Source organism: Sinohyriopsis cumingii, chromosome 1 (genome assembly GCF_028554795.1).
Source record: "Sinohyriopsis cumingii isolate HCF-2022 chromosome 1, ASM2855479v2, whole genome shotgun sequence".
In the NCBI taxonomy this organism is placed as follows: Eukaryota; Metazoa; Mollusca; class Bivalvia; order Unionida; family Unionidae; genus Sinohyriopsis; species Sinohyriopsis cumingii.
The window spans coordinates 35,096,043-35,117,322 of record NC_142961.1 but is presented as its reverse complement, the minus strand read 5'-3'; the positions used below and the strand labels follow the sequence as shown (position 1 = coordinate 35,117,322).

The window sequence follows — 21,280 nt, the reverse complement described above, 5'->3', positions numbered from 1 at the left end:
GAAGAATAAGCCTTGAGCACTAAAAAATAATGTCTGTTTTTGGTTTCACACTAAAGAGAAAGTTGGGTCATCAGTTAGAATTGTGTCTTTTTTAACTGGTTTTTCCCCATTAATTTATTGAAGTGAACCAAAGTAGCATGACCTAGCTAATGTTTTTCCTTGAAGAAAAAACCTTGCCAGTGTTAATCAAGAATGCAGTTTTTCCAGTGATTATAGGCAGATATGCATTCTCCATATAATGACATATAATTTGCTATTAGCAGGCAGGGGGCAAAGGTGCTGTCATTACTGAATAATGCTTTCTAGTTTATGTCATGTAAGTATTACCAAATTTACTCGCTTAATAATCCACCTGCAAACTACAGACCCAGAACTGTCATTGTATAATGTACCATCAGATCTGAGTCTGTGTAGTTTGTTAGATGTAATCAGTACAACATAGACCCTTCTCTGCAGGTGCATTATTCTACAGCAGATCAGGATCCTTGTTGTTTGCAAATTTTACTTAACTCATTGAGTGAGTATATACAGTAGTAAGTGGCCTAATGAGGATGATCTTTAATAGCATGACCTATCAACAAAATTAAAGTCAGACTTGTCACAACAGTCACAAAATCGGGAATTTGTTTTTCTTCTTAATTGTTAATGGAATAAAGCATTTATAGCACTCATACAGGAAATAGGGTCAGTCATTAAATTGGAAACCAAGCTGTTTGGCCTAATAGAGTTTCAGTATGTTATTGTAAATTAATAGTCCCAGTTTTCTAGGACCATTCCTACCTCTTGTTACATTGTTGTAGCCTCATCATCGTCCATGAAGTAGGGATACTAATATTTGTATTATCCAAGCTCGTACTAATTATTTGAAACAGTTGAGTTGGGGTTGAGGGTCAGACTGCATCTCTTTGTTGTCTATGAATGTTCAAGTGTGATTGTAGTAAGTTAACCTAAAAATTTCATACAGTTTGGCCTTTAATTTGTTCATGAATTATGTTCAAAGTTACTAATTATAATTCAAATAAAACATGGTCAGATGCCAACGTTTCTATGGTATGTGCATTAATTATGTGTGATTATCAGCAATCACTGTGAAAATTTTGATTGGTCTATACATGGCTGTGGTTATTAAGTGGACTGAGTGGTGGTAAAGTCAAACACATTCATATATTGAATCTCAAACACAAGCTCAGAACATTAAGATTTCCAGGCCTAGATGTAATGGTACTTAAATAATCAAGACCCTCTGAGCTCTGGTTTATGATTTCCAGGCCTAGATGTAATGGTACTTAAATAATCAAGACCCTCTGAGCTCTGGAACCAATATTTGTCAGACACTTTTAACAGAATTCTGTGTAGTGAGAATTCCTGCTTTCAGGACCTCAGATATCAAGTTCTGGGCTCTCAAGTTTTTCAAATTGGGTTTACATTTGTATAATAGACTAACAGATTTGGGCATTGAAGTATTGTGCCCCCTTATCCTCTTGATATGGGGTACACAAAATTTCAAAGCGACAAATACAAATACCAGATAGCACTTAATGCACTAGTAGTGTTATAAAAGAAGCAGTATCAAAATAGGTATTTTAGATTTTGGTAGCTGTGATAGTCCAATATCTTCCCCTGTGAAATGATCATGAACAATTCACGAACTGGCATGAACTGTTCAAGAATTATTCATGAACTAAAAAGGGTCAATTCATCAAATTTTGAATTCATGAACTGTTCATGAACCAGCAATTCACAAACTGTTCCTGAACAGTTCATGAATGAACTGCATTCATGAACAGTTCATAAAGGTTCACAAATTGGGTCATCATCATTCATGAACAAGTGCATGAACTATGATGGATGAAGTGTCTTATGAATGATTCATAACTGTTCATGAACAGTTCCTATAAAAAATTTGATTATCTGACAAACTCAAAAATACCTCTGGTAACATTTCATCCTGAATCATAAAATAACATTAGATGTGGGTTTTAAAACAGTATAAAACGCAACATATTATCTTAAAAACAGTATTTAATTGAGATACATTTCTGATATCCAACAAAGAACATGTAAATTGAGAAGCAATATAAAATTTTTATTCTTCACAGCACTTTTTGTATGTTATGTAATTTTTCATTGAAATTTTTCAAGAGACATTGTGGCAATTGTGTTCAATCAACTGTTGAAGCGTATTTAACTTTCATCATTAAGGGGCTGTCTTTGGGGGTTTCTCCTGACTTGACCAATCCTTTTCTCAGAGATTGACCTGTCAGATAACTTACGTGAAGATGTTCAGGGCCAGTAATTTAATCAAACCCTGCTCATTGTCACTAACAAATGCCTCCAACTACAACTTGAGCTGTTCCATCTGATTACTGTTTGGAAATTTGACAATGCTGCAGCAGTATTTAATGTCTCTTCCATCTTGGCCATAGAATCCTCCAGTTTTCAAATTTTCTTTCTTAACCTAAAAACTTCACCCTCTAATAATTTTACTTTTCTGCTGTCAGATCTGAAAGAAAGATAAAGTTAGTTAATTACAGATAACCTCTGATCAACATTGTCTTCAGATTTTAGCACATTATTAATGTAGTCCCACTTTATTTACTGGAATAATTATGATCCAGCTCAAAATTATTTAATCCCTTACACTTAATACAAAACTTACTGAAGATTTATAGTATTTGGAGAATTTTGTCACTAGTTGTATTTTAACTGAAGCTGAGTAGCCTAGGTATAGTCACAGGAGTTGGATGTTTTAGTCAATAAAATATGACAAAAATATTTGACAACATCATTACACTGAATAACCTTATCTGTATTTATATTTTAAGTACAGATGCTGTTATTTTGTGCTTTCAGAATTTTTCACCATTTCTATTGATAAACATCAGACTTTTGTGGTACATGCAGGCCCTAATGTCACTAATGCATCCACTCCTACTTTGCATGTTGGGTATCGCTGCTTCTGGTTTCATCACATTGTTATTTGTGTCTGCATTGTGTACAATTTGACACATTGTCAAGTTTAAGTTTTACATCAGATCACAGAAATAGTGATGTCACGAAACAGAAAATGATACCGAACATCTAAATTCCTATCATAGATGCAGTACCGTGTCTTGTATTGTGATCTAAAAAAGGGGTGGTGGTTATGATTTAGAATAAAGAAGATGAGTACTGTTTAGTAATTTTCAGAAATACGAAGAGAAAGTTGAATTTGGGTCTGAAAAAAATTATGTATCATTAGTTTGGTTTAAACTAATATATGATGACATATAAAAACCAATAAAATATCCATATAACTTCCACCTAAATAATCATGAATAGACAGACCAAGAAAAAGATGCTCAATGTAATTTTGATGATCCTGGCTGGGTACGCTTTTCTGCCTAAATTTTGCTCTCACCAGATCATTTCTTTCATATTTTTCATAATCGCTTCTGTGCACTTCTACTTTGAAAGTATTCTCATCGGTCCATTCCATGGAAGTCCACGTTTCTTGTTTGAAGTTTTTTCTTCTTGCAGAACCATTTATGTGCTCTTTTGTTAGCAGGGGGAAGGAGGCTCAGTTGCTGACATCTCACATACATATTAACTCGTTAACCCATGGAGGTTTTTGTATTGTTTGCCTGAAATGCGAGTAGGAAACGCATTTTGTGATTTCCTATTAACCTGATGCCTAGTTGTGTTAGAAACATCATTTTCCATTGTCAATTTTGCTCGCACATGAGCAGAAGGGTAAAAGTTGGATTTTTTTTTTTTGCTTAATGGACCCTGATCATTTTCATATCAAGACCACTCACAATTCTAAATGCCTATCTTATCCTACTTTCTGCAAAGGTTCATGTAAGATGTCTGTGTGCAGTTCAGACCAGTCTGCCTTAGAACTGAGGCCAAAAAGTCTTAAATCTGGACATAAAATCGGATTCCAACCATGGGCGAATTTTGGGTGGAAAAAAATGGTTAAATGTTTTTTAGGTTTTTCCTTCTGTGTTTTGTGTACACCTAGAAATTCCAGATTACTTGGTATCATTGTAGAGCTACATCTGTCTACATTTTTATAATACCACCCACTTTTGTGTATCATGCATGACCTTGAGGCTACAGAGCTCGGTAGTAAGCTACTACTTCCTGCCACGTAAACGTGGTGCCAGGGGTTAATGAGTTAACCAGTCATATCGCATCTTCTTTCACAGTCATCCAATCAGGATAATTGTTGTTTACATATTTCAGTTTTTATGGCAATAGGCAACTGGTGATTGTTATAAGTAAAAGGAATATGCAGTTTATGACAGTAATGGACGAAAACATTGAAACAAAGTCATTGAAAGCTTTTAGAGCAAGTACATTGTGTTCATGCTAGCCATAAAAAAAATTCCCATGTTAATCCAGAACTACTCGGGTTAAGTACACAAGTATGAAATAAAAAGATCTCTATGAACATTTATATATCATTATATCATTTTTTAAAAAGATTATTCACCTTTATTTATATTTCACAAATATTGTGAGGAAGTTTGTATAATGAAATTTTATGAACATTTTACGAATAGAAATGTCATAAACATTTTAATAAATATCTTAGTCATGCGTCAGAGTACTTGAATTGTTCATGAACCAAGTTCATGATATTTCAGGAGCTTCAAAGATATTATAATAGATCATAAAAATTCACTGTGTTCATGAACTTCATGTATGGTTTGTCAAAATTCATGAAGTGTTCATGAATTTTAAAGTTGTGGAACTTTAATGAACATTTGTTTATGAACTCAAATAATGACTGATCATGAACATTTGAAAAACAGTTTATGAGTGTTCATGAAGTCATGAATTTGTTCTCACCTGGACTCCCATTTAAAGAGAGATATCAATCCCTACTAGCTGTATAGTTAGTAATTGGTAAATCCAATAAAATTCTTTATCTTTCCAATTAATATTGCTACTAGAGAACTTTGTATCAGATCTGAAGATTTTTATTATCTGACAAAGAATAGTTTTTACTTTGTTCAGAGAGGTTAAAGTGTATAGACACTTAGGTAGTAACAAATGCTTGGCTTGTTAGCATTTTGAAACCGGAATGTCCAGTTTTCTTTTTTTTTGTTTATGTTCGCACATCTTCTGTTCATTGTATTTTTTGGAGGAGTTTGATAGAAGTGCTGATGCACTTGTTACCCATATTTAAAATATAATTTTCAATAATTATGTTTTATCCACCATTTTAGCCAAATCCTGGATGTAAGACAATTGTAGCATTTTAAATCTGGATGCTGCAATAATAGGTCTCGTCAATATGTCCCAACATGGAGCAATTCCATCTGCACTGGTGACAAAGGGGAATATAAACCCTCACTGACAAGACAAAGTAATTAGTTGAACAAGTGAATCAACCAGATCAATTCCTTCTGACAAGTTACAGTGGTAATGAAATTGATCCAAGAACCAGGAGTGACTAGATCCCCCCAGCAGTTGGGATGGTATCATCATCATCCTCCACATCATTTCAGTTATCACTTTTTAACAATATTTTATACACCCTTGATTTACTACTCTGCCTTGATCATCACGCAGGATATGTGATGTAGGATTGTAAAAGATAATTCTAATGAAAGATTTTGCATAGCAGTATCAACTAGTGTAAAATCATGTACCTGTAATTAAAATATTTGGAAATACAATTACTACATGCTATGGTCACATAAACTACAACAAAAACATCATCAAAACACTAATACCGCAGGTGCAGTCGATTCTGACTTTTGTGTTCATGTCATTGTTGTCACTGTTTACATTTCTAAAGAGAATACTCTTCACAAACACATTGGATACTTTACTTTTGCTTATGTGGGAAAATTTTTGAACAGCATTTTACCTTTCAGTCACATAAATGATTTTGTGAAGCAAAATCTGCTAGTAAACTGCTACATGATTTTCACTGCCAGTAAATCAATTACCTGTTTTGAGTTACTAGCGCCCCAGTTCTGTATCTGTGGATGAAGTTGAAGGTTTTCCATTTCTACCAGCACCATATCAAACTCGACCATGCTAATTGTTTTATCCTCAATAGTTCATTAATCATACTCAGACTACTTTTGTGCTGCTATTATATAAATGTAGCTGTAATGATTTCTTTTTACCAGCACTGCCTATGACATCATTACTGTCAGTTTAGCCTCAACAGCAAATCCAACTGAAATACCTATAACACTGGACAACAAATTTTTACAAAAGTCATGTTACTGAAATAAAATTAGTCAATTCTTATCAATTTTTATGTGCTGAACACGAATATGACAGTCAAATTGCAAAATTGGCTCTAGTTTTTTTGTAATCTGCAAGAAATTAATGTTTACATAACGAAATGCATTCCAATAGTAAAAGTTCAACTGTAATAGCCTACCTATAAAAAATCAAGTCATTGACTACATCTTAGATTTCTTCGCCTGTCTCTTGTACAGCTGTTCGGGAGCATCTCTGAGGAGTGTCCAGCAGTAGTCAGCCAGCATTGTAGTGGACCATTTTCCCTGGTATCTTTGTTCCATTGTTGCGATATCTTGATGAAAACGTTCGCCGTGTTCATCACTAACAATACCACAGTTGCTAGGAAAGAAATCCAAATGGGAATGAAGGAAGTGAATCTTTAGAGACATATTGCAGCCAAGTTTCTTATACTTCATCAACATGTCTTCTACTAGTTCCTTATAGTTTTCTGCCCTAACATTTCCGAGGAAGTTTGTAGAAACTAGGCGAAAAGCATTCCATGCTTGTTTCGCGTCACCTTCCAGCAAGTTGTTGAACCGGTCATCTTTGAAAAGCTCTCGAATCTGAGGACCCACAAAAACTCCCTCTTTAATCTTTGCTTCGCTGAGTCGAGGGAATTTTTCATGCAGGTATCGGAATGCTGGCAAAGTCCGGTCAATGGCTTTCACGAAGTTCTTCATCAAACCTAGTTTGATGTGAAGGGGTGGTAGCAAGATTTTCTGAGCCTCAACCAGAGCTGGGTGTTGGATATTCTTCTCTCCAATGGCTACATTCTGCCTGTGAGTCCATTCCTTCCTCATGTAGTGCATTTCCCTTGCTCGGCTATCCCACTCGCATAAGAAACACATGTATTTTGTATATCCTTGCTGCAGTCCCATTAAAAGGGCAACTACCTTCAAATCACCACAGAGGTGCCAGCTGTACTTGTTATACTCAATGGAATTCAGTAGCTGCCTTAAGTTATCGTATGTCTCTTTCATGTGGACAGCATACGCTACTGGAATAGATGGAAGAATGTTTCCATTGTGCAAAAGCACAGCCTTGAGACTCAGTTTCGAAGAGTCCACAAATAGTCTCCATTCTTGTGGGTCATGAGTGATTTTTAAAGCATTCATGAGGCCCTCAATATCGGAACAGAATATCAGATTACTTTCCTTTCTGAAGAAAGGCTCCAATTGCTGGTGGCGCTTTCGATATGCAGTAATTGTGACATCTTCTTCAAGAAGATTCCATTGTTGGAGTCTTGATCCTAGCAATTCTGCCTTGTTCTTTGATAAGTCCAAATCACGAATCAGGTCATTTAGTTCTTCCTGTGTTATTCTGTGTGGGGTTGATGATGCACCACAGTGAAAATCTGGATCACTGCATGCTGATGGACCAGGAGAAGAACAGGTCGACTCACCTTTGTCTTCGTCAGATGAATCAAGAGAATATTCTGCTGGAGGTTCTGGAATAGGAAGTCCCTCACCATGTGGAACTGGTCTCAATGCAGACGGAATGTTTGGGTAGACTATTCTCGACTTCTTTCGCTTCGTTATTCCGCCGGAAAGAGGAGGAACCAAGCAGAAGTAACAGTCATTTAGGTGGTTGCTTGGCTCTCTCCACACCATTGGGACTGCAAACGGCATTGATGACCTTTTGCAATTCAACCACTGTGAAAGCTGTGTTGTACATGTAGCACAGCATATATGCGGAGCCCAAGGCTTGTCTTGGTCACCAACCTTGCATCCGAAGTAAAGATGATATGCCTTCTTCACTTGAGAATTGATACTTTTCTTCTGGTTGGCAAATGTCACTTCCCCACAAATATAGCAAAAATTGTCCGTGGTATTAACACACTTTCGAGGCATTACTGTTCTTTATTGTACGTAAATGGATAAAATAATAAGTTTTATGTAACAGTAGCTTGAACTGTCTCGCACAACGTCTAAAATATTTTAAATGCTGAACCTATCTGATTGGGCTTTATATAGTACACTGCTTACGTCAGCTTCAGCAGCCGCCTGGCATTAGTATAATAGGCCTACACATGTATAGTACACTGCTGACGTCAACTTACTTCAGCAGCCGCATGGCATTAGTATTGCATTGCATCAGAAAATGATGCAATCAACTGTGGATGATGTGAGCATGATGGTATTATGCAATGTTACATCATTATTCCGGATGTTGCTGCAGTCCTACTGGAGAAATTTACACAGTGAAACATAGAAAATGAGGTATATGAATATCTTCAAAACGAGAGCCAATACAAATTTTTCACGGTTATATTCGTGTTCGGCACACCAAAATACTACAGATTAGGGCCTTTTCAAGTCAGTAATGATTTCACTGTTGACCAGTGTAATGGTTGCTTAGTGGTCACAATTCCAGCAATACCAAGACCAACAGTGGTTGAAGTGGTAATTCTGCAGACAACATCTACCACTGAACAACATGGTTCTTGTGGGGAATCCATCTCACTGTTTTCTGCTTCGATTATTTTCTGATGTTGGTAACATTGAGGGTTGATCTTAGTTCATCTGTTCATAAAAAGAGCCTGAAGTATAATTTCTAGACAGGCTGGTCTTGATCAGAATTTTATAGCATACCAATAACCAATTACTCTTTTTTTTTTTTTAACTGGTACATGTACATCTATCAAACAGTTATATCTTTTTGTGGAATATTACATTTCTGATGATTGTGCATTATTGGGGTCAGTGATTTAAATCATTAAAAAATCATAATGATTACTCATTTGAATAGTTTTTGACCTAATTGTTTTCATTTTCATTCACAAACTGTGACACTGACAAGTGTGTCCTTGAGATTTGTCTCTTCTTTGGTCAAGTCCATGTTGGTGCAATATAATCAGCAGGGAATGCAATTGGTGAACTCGTCATACACTTCATTTGTGTAGAAACATTCCCTGTGTATTTTCACACCTAGTGATTTTGAATGTTAGTGTTACTTAGAGTCCAAGCTGGCCTCGAGTTGCTATTGGTACATCAGCTGTTGATTTCAACTTAGCCCTTAGCAACATCACATTTCATTGTATATGAGGGTTTGTTAACATCACTAAAATAAACTATGTTAGCATCACCAGTCAACTGATCCAATACTCCAACAGTGATGGAGAAATAGGTCAGCATGTGAGTCAAAGGTTACTAGTGACCTAGCTATTTGTTTTATTAAGGATTCCAGTACTTCCAGAGGATGGCAAGCCCAAATAATTGTAGAAATACTCGCAAGAGCTGCTTCTTCGTCGAACATGGGAGGTTTAGAGGGCCAGGAAGGATCATGAACCTTGCAGCTAGAGGCACTAGCTACTATTGGTCGTAACATAATGATGGTCTGACCACCCACTACATTATCTATCAAAAGCTTGGCCTTGCTAAGCCTATTCCCATTCCCCAGTGGAGTGAAACAGTATAAAAAGTCTCTTGAGCGGGGAAACTCAGCCCAATCCCTTATTCCTTACCATATGGGCTTAAAAAAACCATCCCCAGTACCCAGTAGTGACTGCAACTCACAAACAGCCCTTAGCATCCTGTTTGTCAACAGAGTGTGCTGCTCCCCCTGCCCTAGGTGGTGGGGTGAGACCACTCATTTTCTGCTCCTTTGGACACTTGAGATTGCTGCTTCTTCTTGAGGGGAGGGGCAAATGTCCTAATGGTAGAGAGTTCTGATCCTCCCTCTCGGGAGAGACTAGTGGCTCTCTGCCCTCATGAAATGGGGACAGTACTTCCCTCCCTCATGGGAGGTCCAACTCACTCTCCATAAGTTAATAACCTCCCTTGAGAAGGGCCCACTAATCATATGAGTCTCCAAGGAGACTTGGGTAAGTCTTTTGAGTTCAGTTTTAAATGTCCAGGTATGCATTGCCTTTGGAAATGATCTTGTCAGTGGCACTGATCCACCTCAGCAGGGACGTTGCACTTGACTCTTCCAAGGTCTTACTAGAGTACCATAAGAACTTTTGAGGGCTGCCTCCCTGGAACCAGAGACCCTCTTAGGAAGGCTCATTCTGTATATGGCTACTCAGGATTTAAAAGACCATCAACACTGGTCCCTTGCATCCACTTCTGGTTCTTTAAGAGCAGCTGAGAAGTGGAATCATCCTGACTGCTCTCATGACCTGTCAGCTAAGTTCTTTAAAGCTGTGCAGCCCCAGTCAAAGCAACAATCCCATTTCAGAGCTCCCCCTCATCAGGAGGCCCTACAAAGGCACACCGCAAAGCCCCAGGGAAGAAAAGCCTTTCCCCATTCCTTATGACAGCCCTAGGGACTTGCTTCTGTTCTTGAAAACCGTACCTTTCCTTTGATTGCATGGATGCCAGACTAAACCTTTTTTCAAAGAATTGGTCTGGCTTAACAGTCAATGGTTTGATCCTTTCTGTCATAAGAGATAGTTACTAATTGCAACTCCAAATTCAATATGCAATAGCAACAGGTAAGGTATAACTGCTATTAAAATATATTGGGGGTAGGGGTTTAATCTAACTTTAATGATGTAATGATTACCTGTCCCTCGCTGCACTGATTTTCTAAGTCAGACTGGTCCCTCAAAATAATGAGGGCCTTCATGTGCCTAGGATTTTTGGGATTCTTTTGTATGGCTGACCTTTTGTTCTTGAAGATTCTGGTTCACTCTAATGGGAGAAGGATATGTTTGCAATAATGTTCAGCCTATTCCTTCCAGAAATGTTCAAGCTATGCAGTAGCAACAGGTATGTATTGCATCATTAAAATTAGTTTTTTATTCCCTCACCCCCTTCCCAAACCTTCTCCTACATTTTGGCAATCTCACACTACCTTTTCCCCCTATTAGCCTTTGCTTCACTGAATTAAAGGTAATTTACTTTTTGTCTGATTGTCATTGCTCAGACTGTGCCTGATGCTGATCCCATTCAGCATTATTCTTCTCATCTCCATTGAAGATGAGTATTCATTAATTTGTTTTTTTGCAGTAATGGGATCATCAACAGCATACCGACAAAGTAAACAATACAAATAGCAACCGGTTGCCTGTTACTGATATAAAAATTCTTTTGTGGTGGGGACTAATTGTAAAGATGTAATACTTACCTTTTGCTGTTGCCAGTTTCTCTCCACCTACCCCACACTGATGTCACACTAGTTTAGGCCATGTCCTGAAAAAGAATAAAGAACAATGCTCATGGGCAAGGTAGCTATGGGTTGGACTAGGTCCATTATTAAATTTCACAACCTTCCCGTAACACTCTGGGAGGATGAATTCTTGTCATATTCTTGGGGTATTTTCTGTGTGGAAAAGAGGCAGCTATACAAAAACAGTGGTTACATATTACATTTTTAAACACCAGCTTTAACATCACACCCACTACTTGAAAAGTATAATTATGTTAGGTTTTGTTGCTTAATTGGGGAAAAACATTAACCATATAAAACAAAAGAATGGTGATGTACACTGCAGTGTGCAAAGGTGAAGCAGATGACTGAACAACTGATGGAAGTAAAACATATAATTGAAAAAGTATGGCTCAATTAATTGGGTCATTTTTTTCATTAAAACTTAACAGATACCATGTGCAAAGAGTTCTGTATCACTACTAAAGAATCTTACTTTGGCTAGGAATTTCAAGTGACTGTGAGGTTCATCATTATTATGGACCACAGTAATGTGGTCAGGAAGTTCTTTCATGTGTTAAAGTATATTAGATTGCAACTTACAGATTTTGCAAGCAAGTACATTATTTGGTCACTTATTTTGAGCCAGTTCATTTCAGTTGGTGTGTCAAAGGGAGCACCAAATTTAAGGGAGTAGCTTTTTGGTTGTAGTGGACTTGCTCTTAATGTAGTATCACCATACTGGCACATGATAGTCAGTAATGGGGAAAATGTAGGCATTATAGCTACATTATTCTTGGTGTTTGGGATGGTATAGTATATTTCTTACTTTTGTTTCACAAAGTTACTTTATTTTCAAGAGAGTTTTGATACAGTAGGCATGTCACTTTGTGCTGTACCACTTTAAATCTTTGTCGGTCACTTGATTTATAGTCAGATTGAGAATATATATTATGAATGTTTGAGAGATAACAAAATGGCCTATTTGCTGGACATGACTAACAAATTCTATATATCAAATATTAGACACAGGGAGCTCAAAAGTACACACTGTAATTGTTTGATCAATTCCCCCTTGTTTAAATACTACACACATTCCCCAATTGTTTAAACACTGAACACACACACACACACAGAGCACATTATTTAATAGATGTGTGGAAGCCAATCTCCAGTACATATCAAAATCCTATTATTGTGATTGCTTTGGGATGTGACGTACTATAAACCTTATGCCAGCCCCTCAAACCATGATAATTTTGCTGTTTTTATATGCATGCCTTTTGGCATATTGTACTAACACCTGGTAGGTCCATCAGTCTATCTATGTATCCATCTGTATGTTAGCCTTTTCCTTCATTTCACCATATCAGTAGTTACCTTAAACTTTGTTCATAGTTTGCACTTGGATATGGAAGAACCCCATCAGTTTCAAGGTCTGAGGTCAAGGTTACTAATTACAAGATCAGAACTGGTTGCTGCACAAAAACAAGTCTGTGTCATATACATGGACCAAACATAGTGATATCATGCACTTTGGATAAGGGTGAAGCCTATTTTCGTGTCAAATGTCAGGATCAATATGACTGAAATTACAAAAATTATTACCACACATCATTTGTTCCACTTAACAGACCTGGATTATTACATTTGTAGAATGTTAGCACTTGGGGTTAGAAAAAAGCCTATCAACTTAGTGGTTAAAAAAAATCAAAGGTTAAGGTCACTTTGACTGAAAGAAAAGTTTCATTAAAACAATATTAGTTGTCAGTGTTTAACCCTGAGTGAGCCCAGAGGATATTGGTGTTCCCTAAATTGAACAAATCCCCTTATCTGGATCATGTGCAAAGGCACATTATTATATATAAATTTATGGATCATTGTCCATGATTGGGTGGTAGAGCTTTGTCCTATTGGCCTATCCTGCTGTTGTCATAATTTGCTTCATAATTTGCTTTACTGAGTTTTATCACGATCATAAATGGTAATAAAGATGTTTATTAAAATTGAAGTGCAAGTCAAAATTTTTTTTACAAACTGGATGGAATTTTCCATTTTAAATGACCTACATCCTGGTCATTTTATTGTGTCTTAGGTCAAGTGAAATTAGTATATACAGGTTTTGTAAACAAAGTCTTGATTCCAGTTTTTAAATTCAGTCACATGGAATCTGTGATTAGAGTTTATAATTGTGTTCAGATAAAACTTGAGAGGAATCATTTATTTAAATTATTCACTGGAATTACCATTCTACTGGCCTAAGTAGTTACAGTGTCTGCCTTGGATGCATATGTTCGCAGGTTCAAACCTTGCCAGAATCATACCAAAGACATAAAAAATGTTACTAATAGCTGCATCATTTAGCGCTTGGCATCAAGAGGTTACTGTTAGGAATGGTCAGCCTGGTGTCAGGATAATGACTGGGTGTGACATGATGCTGTATGTCTGTGGCATAATGTCCCAGTGCTAGACATCACTATAAACTGCCACACTGCAGACATCATAGCAATATAATTGAAAAATTATTAAAGCTATGTTAAAAATCCAGATCAGATTCATTGGAATTACTAAGTGCTCATTGACATTTTAGAGTAAATGCTACTTTGGGATTATTTTGAATTCTTTCCAAGACATTCTGGATTATATCATTGTAATACATAAAGGCAATTGGTACATCAACACATTCAGGATTATTGGAATTCATTCAGATGGCCTTTACTTTTGGACTTGTGACAGAACATTTGGTATCTAACTCGTGATACTGTGTCTTTTGAATTTTCACTTTGTATTCAGTGGAAAAAAAAACCAATTTAATTTCTTTAAACTTGTTGGTTTTGCTTCTTTCTGTTACTTTTTTAAGACCATATAAAAATATATGTTCTCTTGTTAGCTGATCCAAGGTGCAAAACTAAGTTCTTGACTATATATTTCACCAAAGCTGATTTAGATTGGGTAAGAAAGAAGCCTGTCGATTTTTTGGTCAAAGGTTAAGGTCACTTGAACTGACAGAAGAAAAATGTTTTTTGCATACTTGACCATATATTTTAACGAAAGGTTGTGTAGGGTCTGCACATTAGGGAAGAAATAGGTCTGATGTTTTTGGGGGGTCATACAGTCAAAGGTCAGGGTCATTGTGGTAAAAGGAAAATGAGTGTTGCATAATAACATTTATTGTAGAGTAACTTCCTTGATCAATCTGTGATTGGCTTGCATTTAGGTAATAAAAATACCTGTAGATTCTGAGTCTTGAGGTCAGTCATGATAGGTATGACAAATAATTAATGGTTTCTCCACAGTAACCTAATATTCAAGACCACATGCATTATTCGAATGTCCAAGTAATAGACACCTGTTATTCAGTAGTTTCCAGAGTCATCCCTATGTTCCACTAATGCCTACATAGTAGACAGTTTAACATGGGTTGGGTGTATAATGTGTTGTCTATGGTACTTAGTTAACTAATTATTGCATATCAGTGAGTCACAAGAAAAATATGTGTAACATAGGTCGTAAATTAAAAGAATGAAGGAAACTAATATAAAGAAACTAACCTGTAATTTTGTCTCAGTAACCAAGATTAATATTTTGAGGACCAGATCAGATAAAATTTTACCACTAGGCTTAAGTGTTTTAAGTGTAGTAAATCGAGGTATTGTTGATTTTATGTTTAATTTTAAAAACAGTGGAGTGGCACAGCATACCATTGTTTTGTCAAATTGCATAGTATAGTTTCATGACCCAAAAAATCCCTTTTGTATGTATATAGTTTAAGGGAAAACTAGTAAAGCAGGAAGGACAATACTAACTGAAGCAACAGCAAAAAATTATAACCAAAAATGACACATATGCCAGAACAAACATTTACATCATGCCATTGGTAGGGATGTTTTACTAAAATATTCACATATATTCAGCAGTGATAACTTCAACTATATTACAAACTGAATTTGCCAAGAGGTACAAGATTTATTGTTGTTTGGTGTTTAACACCATTTTTCAGCTCTATACACCAGGCTGTGTAATTGGTGGAGGAAGAAACCCAGGAAACCCCCAGTAAGAACCATTGACCCACAGGAAGTGACTGGCAGTATTCTCACTTACCCATATTGGCTTAGTCCAAGACTTATGATACTGACAGAGGTAAGATGGCAGTGGTTGGTAAAGATGAGTGCTTTAGACCACATGGCATCCCACCGACCCTGTAAATGCCCCCACTCTTTGTAAAGGGTGAGGGTTGATTGGCGGATTGTACTGTTTCTCAAGGTGTCCACTTTACTCAATTCTCATTATTTAGGAGATGATCACCCTCGGTGTTATTGCCCGGATTGAGTAAACTTATAGGTAGAATAAATAGAGATCTGATCAGATATATAGAACAGAACGATTTGAGCCCCCGTACATTAAAATCAAAATGTAATCAATTACATAAACAGTGGTGATAGTACAATACATTAAGAAGATACACTTACTTTTGGAATAAATTGTTCACTGAATCTTAAAACACAAATGTATTTATAAAAAAAACCAATCTGTTTTACTGGTAGGAATAGTTCATCATACGATTGAGTGAACAATCGAAGTCGTTGCCTTGTACAATTGCATAACCTGCTTATCTCTGGTTCACTCCAATTCCACTGTAGCTGTTCTGTCTTTTCGCCTTTCATTTTCTTTTTTCTCTCCAACCTTCCTACTGTTTCGCCTCCCTTCGGCCCTCAAACTTTGTGTGGGTAGTTGGATATGTAAGCATGTAGATACACATATACTTGGATACATCAGTGCGTAGGTACATCTGAGGACACTTCTGGGAATATGTCTGAAGAGCTAATTTCCCCTTTGTGCTTCCAAGCATTTCTCACTTTTACTGCCAAAATTGTGTCAGACAACCTTCCAGACATCTGGTCCCTTGGACAAATGTTTTACAAGAGAATTTCTTTCAGATTGGCTCTTGGAATCCCCTGTACCTTTATTCTTGCAGCAAAGCTTAGACTGGTTAGATTTTTTTATGGGGGGGGGGAATATTTACAGCTAGGAAATTTAGTGTGAGAAATATGCCCCTATTTAGTGCAAGCAGTCAGGATGAAATATATTTACCACTTTTCCTCTAGGCGCCAAAATTGGATTCAACTTGACCTAGGTCTTCGAATAACTGTTTCTGGAATTTTTCAAGTTTGACAGTTCCGCTATGAAATTGAAGTTAGTCGTGTCCCTAATAGTCTGTCTTGTGGTTAAGTAAACAAATGCTTAATTTAAAAATCTCTACCTCTATCGACCAGACATTAGAAATCACTGCACTAATTAATTGTTCTATGGCGCAAACTAATGTGCTTTTCGTAGATCAACAGAAATTTGATCCCTCACAGGCCCACACCTTAGGGCCCTGGGTTGAAAGTGGTTGAATGGCTGGATAGTGGGAAAGGTTCATTTTATTTAATTGTTTTCTTTAGGTTATTGTAAACCATGTACACATTTAGAAATCTTTCTAAAGTTTGCAAAATTTGGCTACACATGCTATTTACTATGATAAATAATCACAAATCTTAGCAAATCATGCTAATAATTGCTATGACATGGGTTTTAAAATGGTCAGTTTTGATAGCGATACATATCAATATAATGACAGTACCATCATTTAAATCACATATCACAATACGATTTCAGCTGGCAATACTCACCCCTGTTCAACATGCCCTAGTAAGTTTTTATCTTTGTAAAGTCTTTTTGCAGTTTATTGTTGTTGCATTTTTAAAGTTCAATTTTTAATTGGCACCAAATAGCCATTACTGTGCTGACATGTCATTAAACGCAGTATACAAATATTAGGAAACTACAAGTGGAGAATGTTTGCCATATTTTAAGCTTGCAACTGGGGACCCAGCATTTTATGGAGCTAATTGGAGGGAGTGGAGGAATGTGATTCATGACTCAGCTACATGGGGCCCCTACAAAGAGCTAGAATAGTAGCAAAGTAAATTAAGAATATAAACTTTGCAGAACCAGGTAAAACCTCTCAATATTAGTAAGGGACTGACCATTTCCTAAAGTGTGTGTGTGTGTGTCAGGCTGGGAATTTTCTTTCTTACCAGGACATACATTTTATATATATATATATACATAAGCAAATGGCCATTTTTCTAAAATTCAAAGCAGATATGTCACCCCCCTCCCATTGCATTAAATGATTGGTCTGTAAAACACAGAACAACTGTATTTTGTTGGGGCATTGGATAGATTCTGATTGAGCTGTAAAAAAATAACAGGGTTATTGATATGGAGGGAGTGTTACCCTATCTGAAAGAGTAACATTCATTACATATGTAAATGGCCTTCTCTTGTCACCTGCTGACAGCATATCAGGTTCCTGATTTATTGCCACACCTAAATAGTTAGCAGGTACCATAAAACACCTGTAAGGCCACATTACACATGTAAGGCAAGTACAAATCATGGAAGAACAAGCTATGTCAACTTGACCCTCACTCAGAGGACAATATTTAACTATGCATTCAAATGTATGAACTACAATTATATAATTACATTATTCAGTAGGTGATTAAATTGAAACCCATATATTGCACAGAAATGGAATTCAGATTAAATTATCAAGATATTACTATGAAAACTATTTATAACTAATTTTAAATCAAATTTACAAATTCTGCACAAGTTTTCATGTGATAGCAGGTGTGAAAATTCTGAGATCTGATGTCTCTTAAGATTGGTTTCTTCTAGATTTCCTGCAGTAAAATTTTTTGGTGCTAGAGATATTCATTTCTGCTGATTTTCAAACGTTGTGACCTCTGTTTAGTGAAAATCTTTTAGCATACATCCCAGTAGTTTGGTGTGATGTTGGCAAGAAGACTTTTCATTCAGAGAGGAAATATTTTCAAATAATAAAGCAAATTATTTTATAGCTATATAAATAGACATTTTTCATATTATTGGCCAGTTTGGATTTGATTTTGAAAATGTAATTGTATAAGCTTATGTTCTGTTATAGTATGTGTAGATGTGGGAATCAGTTGTTTCTAAAAATAATCATGTCGAAAGCTAAATGAATGAAAATCATGCATAATATTTGCAAATCATGCCTAAATTGTTTACTTTGGTAAATCTACTGTACCCTTTAGGAAGAGAAATCCTTCTTTTCATGTAATCATATAAAGCGGAAAATGTACTATCTACATTTTCAGTTCTAGAGCAAGTACTTAACTTATAATGGTACAGATTCAGTTGTTATATCAAACATATCATAGGCAATTGTCTTGATCAATTGCTTTACTTAAAGTGAATGAAGGCAGCCATTTTTATTATATTTAAGCTTGACTTTGTGACCAGATCAGCAGGTGCTACATGTAAATTGCAATAACAGTTAAATAATTTCAATGTTGATTATAATGATCTTATTTTCTGAGTCATTCTCTAAATACAAGTTGTGATTTATTAGTAGGGCATTGTAATTTTCTGTAGATGTTTGTAAATTAATTGATTTATTAACATCAGTAGAAGTAGGTCATAGTGATCAATTTATAGCTCGATGGTTCATAGATCACAAGAGTTAATCTAAATTGGTTCTTCTGTCTGTCTGTTTGCACAAGTTTGTTACTGCTACTCCTAAACTGCTTGGATAATTGCCATGAAAATTTGCACACATTCATCAAATGGTCCAGTTGGTCCTTCATGAAAATGGCATACACGTGATTCTACTGGTGGTAGGCCAAAACACCATTGTTTAGGCTGTCTACAGCACATCTTTTGATAGTTGAAACCTCAAAAGAATGTTTTTTATATATAATATTTTCCAGTATTAACTTTTACATGTCCTCTCAACACAGAACAATCACCCAAAATCAGTCTATCGGGGAGTGAAAATGTTTCAGCAGTACAGAGATCAGTGAGATGATGGGTGGCATATCAATTGTTTAAGAACAACCGACATGAATACAGAAAAAGCTGTTATTTGATTACCTTATTGTTGGAACATGGGGAGTTTAAGCCCAAGCACGTGCTATCTTTTAAGGCGTTATAAGTAGTAAAGGAATAAAAGGTGGTCAGGATATCTTCTGAGCCTTTGATGAATATCAGCTGACCATTGCCAGAAGGGAGATAAGTTGAAGAGACTGACCATAATTAATTACTTTGTACTATAGTAAGAGGTTTTAAGAGTAACATTTAAAGGCAGCTCTTGCATTTTATTTGTAATTCTTGGCATAATGCCAAAATGTGTATTTGATACCAGTGCTAAGAAATATTACAAGTTCAGCATTGCATGTATATCAGAGATTTGATGTAGGCAAGTACAAAAAGTGTTGGGATTGTATTGTGTTTCAAAGGTACGCCACTTTTATATTGCATGCACATAAAAATGAAGTGCAGTCCCTAGATAAAATACAGTACAGATCACATGTATTTTTTGAACCCCACACATCATGATAGTGGTGGAGAGAGAGAGAGAGAGAAGAGGGTTAAGGAAAAAAAACCTGTACCATCTCTCAGCATATCCTAATGGAGTTACCATGGTGGCTCACAGAGAATTAAACTGCACACCTCGCTTTCGTGTGGAGTCGTCAAGGGTGATGGTCTTTATGAAATGGGCCAGGCTTACTGTGTATGACCCATACAAGAATGCTATTTTGTGGTTCATGGAGAGAGAGGTGACAATTTATCTTTATAGTCATTAACAGATGTTTGGTAATTATTCCAAATTAATCTGACCTTAGTGTATTCTTAATATGAATAAATAATGTGGGAAATTGTCAAATCTTAAATGTTAACAAATTGAAGGCATTATGATTATATCCCCATGTGTCCTATTGTTTGTTCTTGTAAGTAAAAATATAAAAAAACAATTTTTTTTATCATGATACAAAAAAACCTGTCATTCTTATGGAAATGATGTACAATAATCTAATTGTAATGTAGATCTAAGACAGCTAATTATTTCAGTGCAGTTCCTTATTTGTGACTGTTGGAGCATTCTGCTTTTGAGACAAACAAGTAAACATGCAAACCAATTTTATTTCAGTGCTTTTTAGCAGATTCCTTTATTGGGTATGATACTTTGCTGCAAAAATGGATTAAATAGAAGATACAGGATTGATTCCTCGTCTTTCTGTATCTCAGACAATGTCTTTCTCTTGTTAAAATGATAGGTGTTAAATTTACATTTCTCTAACATGATGTAATGACTTTATGCAAATAAAAGGAGCTATCAGCAACAGTAATACAAAGTTTTGTCTCTAGATACTGATGTATCACAAATTGGCTTCTGAGTGTTTTCTATTGCATATTGCAGAATCCTCTACTTAAAACAAAGCAAATACTTGACAAAGTGCTAGTGGATCTATTTTGAGTACGTTTAGTGCAATGAATCATATTTTTAAAAAATTATCGATACTATGTTATTGAAATATACAGATGCAGTCATTTCCTTATTTCTGTTGCAGTTCATGCAATATACATGTACTTTTTTAAGTATCACTTGAAATTCAATCATATTGCAATCCCTGCAGTGAACAGCACAATATTGGAATTTATGTCAAATGTTTTACAACCAAATTGCATTATTATTTAGTTGAAGTGAAACAATATTGCACAAGTTCCTGTAGTTACCCCCATACACGAGTTCTTAGTAATATATTGTACTATTTCTTCTGACATCTAGTCACAGGATTATCGAGGGGTGATTTAAACTTGAGATTTGTATTTTTAAAAGGACACCATGCCTATCCTTTTCTTATTTGAAGTAAATTTATCTTGTGATGAATGAAACAACAAAAAATATTTGGGTCAGAAGAAACAATCTAGCCCCATAAATTAAATGGCCAGTCTCTTTCAGTACATATATAGTTAAAATTGACAAGTATGTACCGTATATACTTGCGTATAAGCATGTTTAAACATTATTTACATAAATTAATGATTTTTTTTACCTCTACAA

The 21,280-nt window shown here is 35.8% G+C and overlaps 1 protein-coding gene and 1 long non-coding RNA gene across 2 annotated transcripts in view; one reads left to right on the top strand and one right to left on the bottom strand.

Moving 5' to 3' along the window:
- Positions 1–21,280, top strand: part of LOC149806685 (uncharacterized) — a 379,423-nt gene that overhangs the window by 17,082 nt on the left and 341,061 nt on the right. The window lies entirely within an intron of this gene.
- On the bottom strand, positions 2,046–19,911 carry LOC149806687 (uncharacterized). The gene is made up of 3 exons (XR_016424994.1): positions 19,827–19,911; positions 11,323–11,387; positions 2,046–2,503 (listed from the first exon to the last, which is right to left on the bottom strand). It is a non-coding gene; the product is annotated as an uncharacterized LOC149806687 (long non-coding RNA).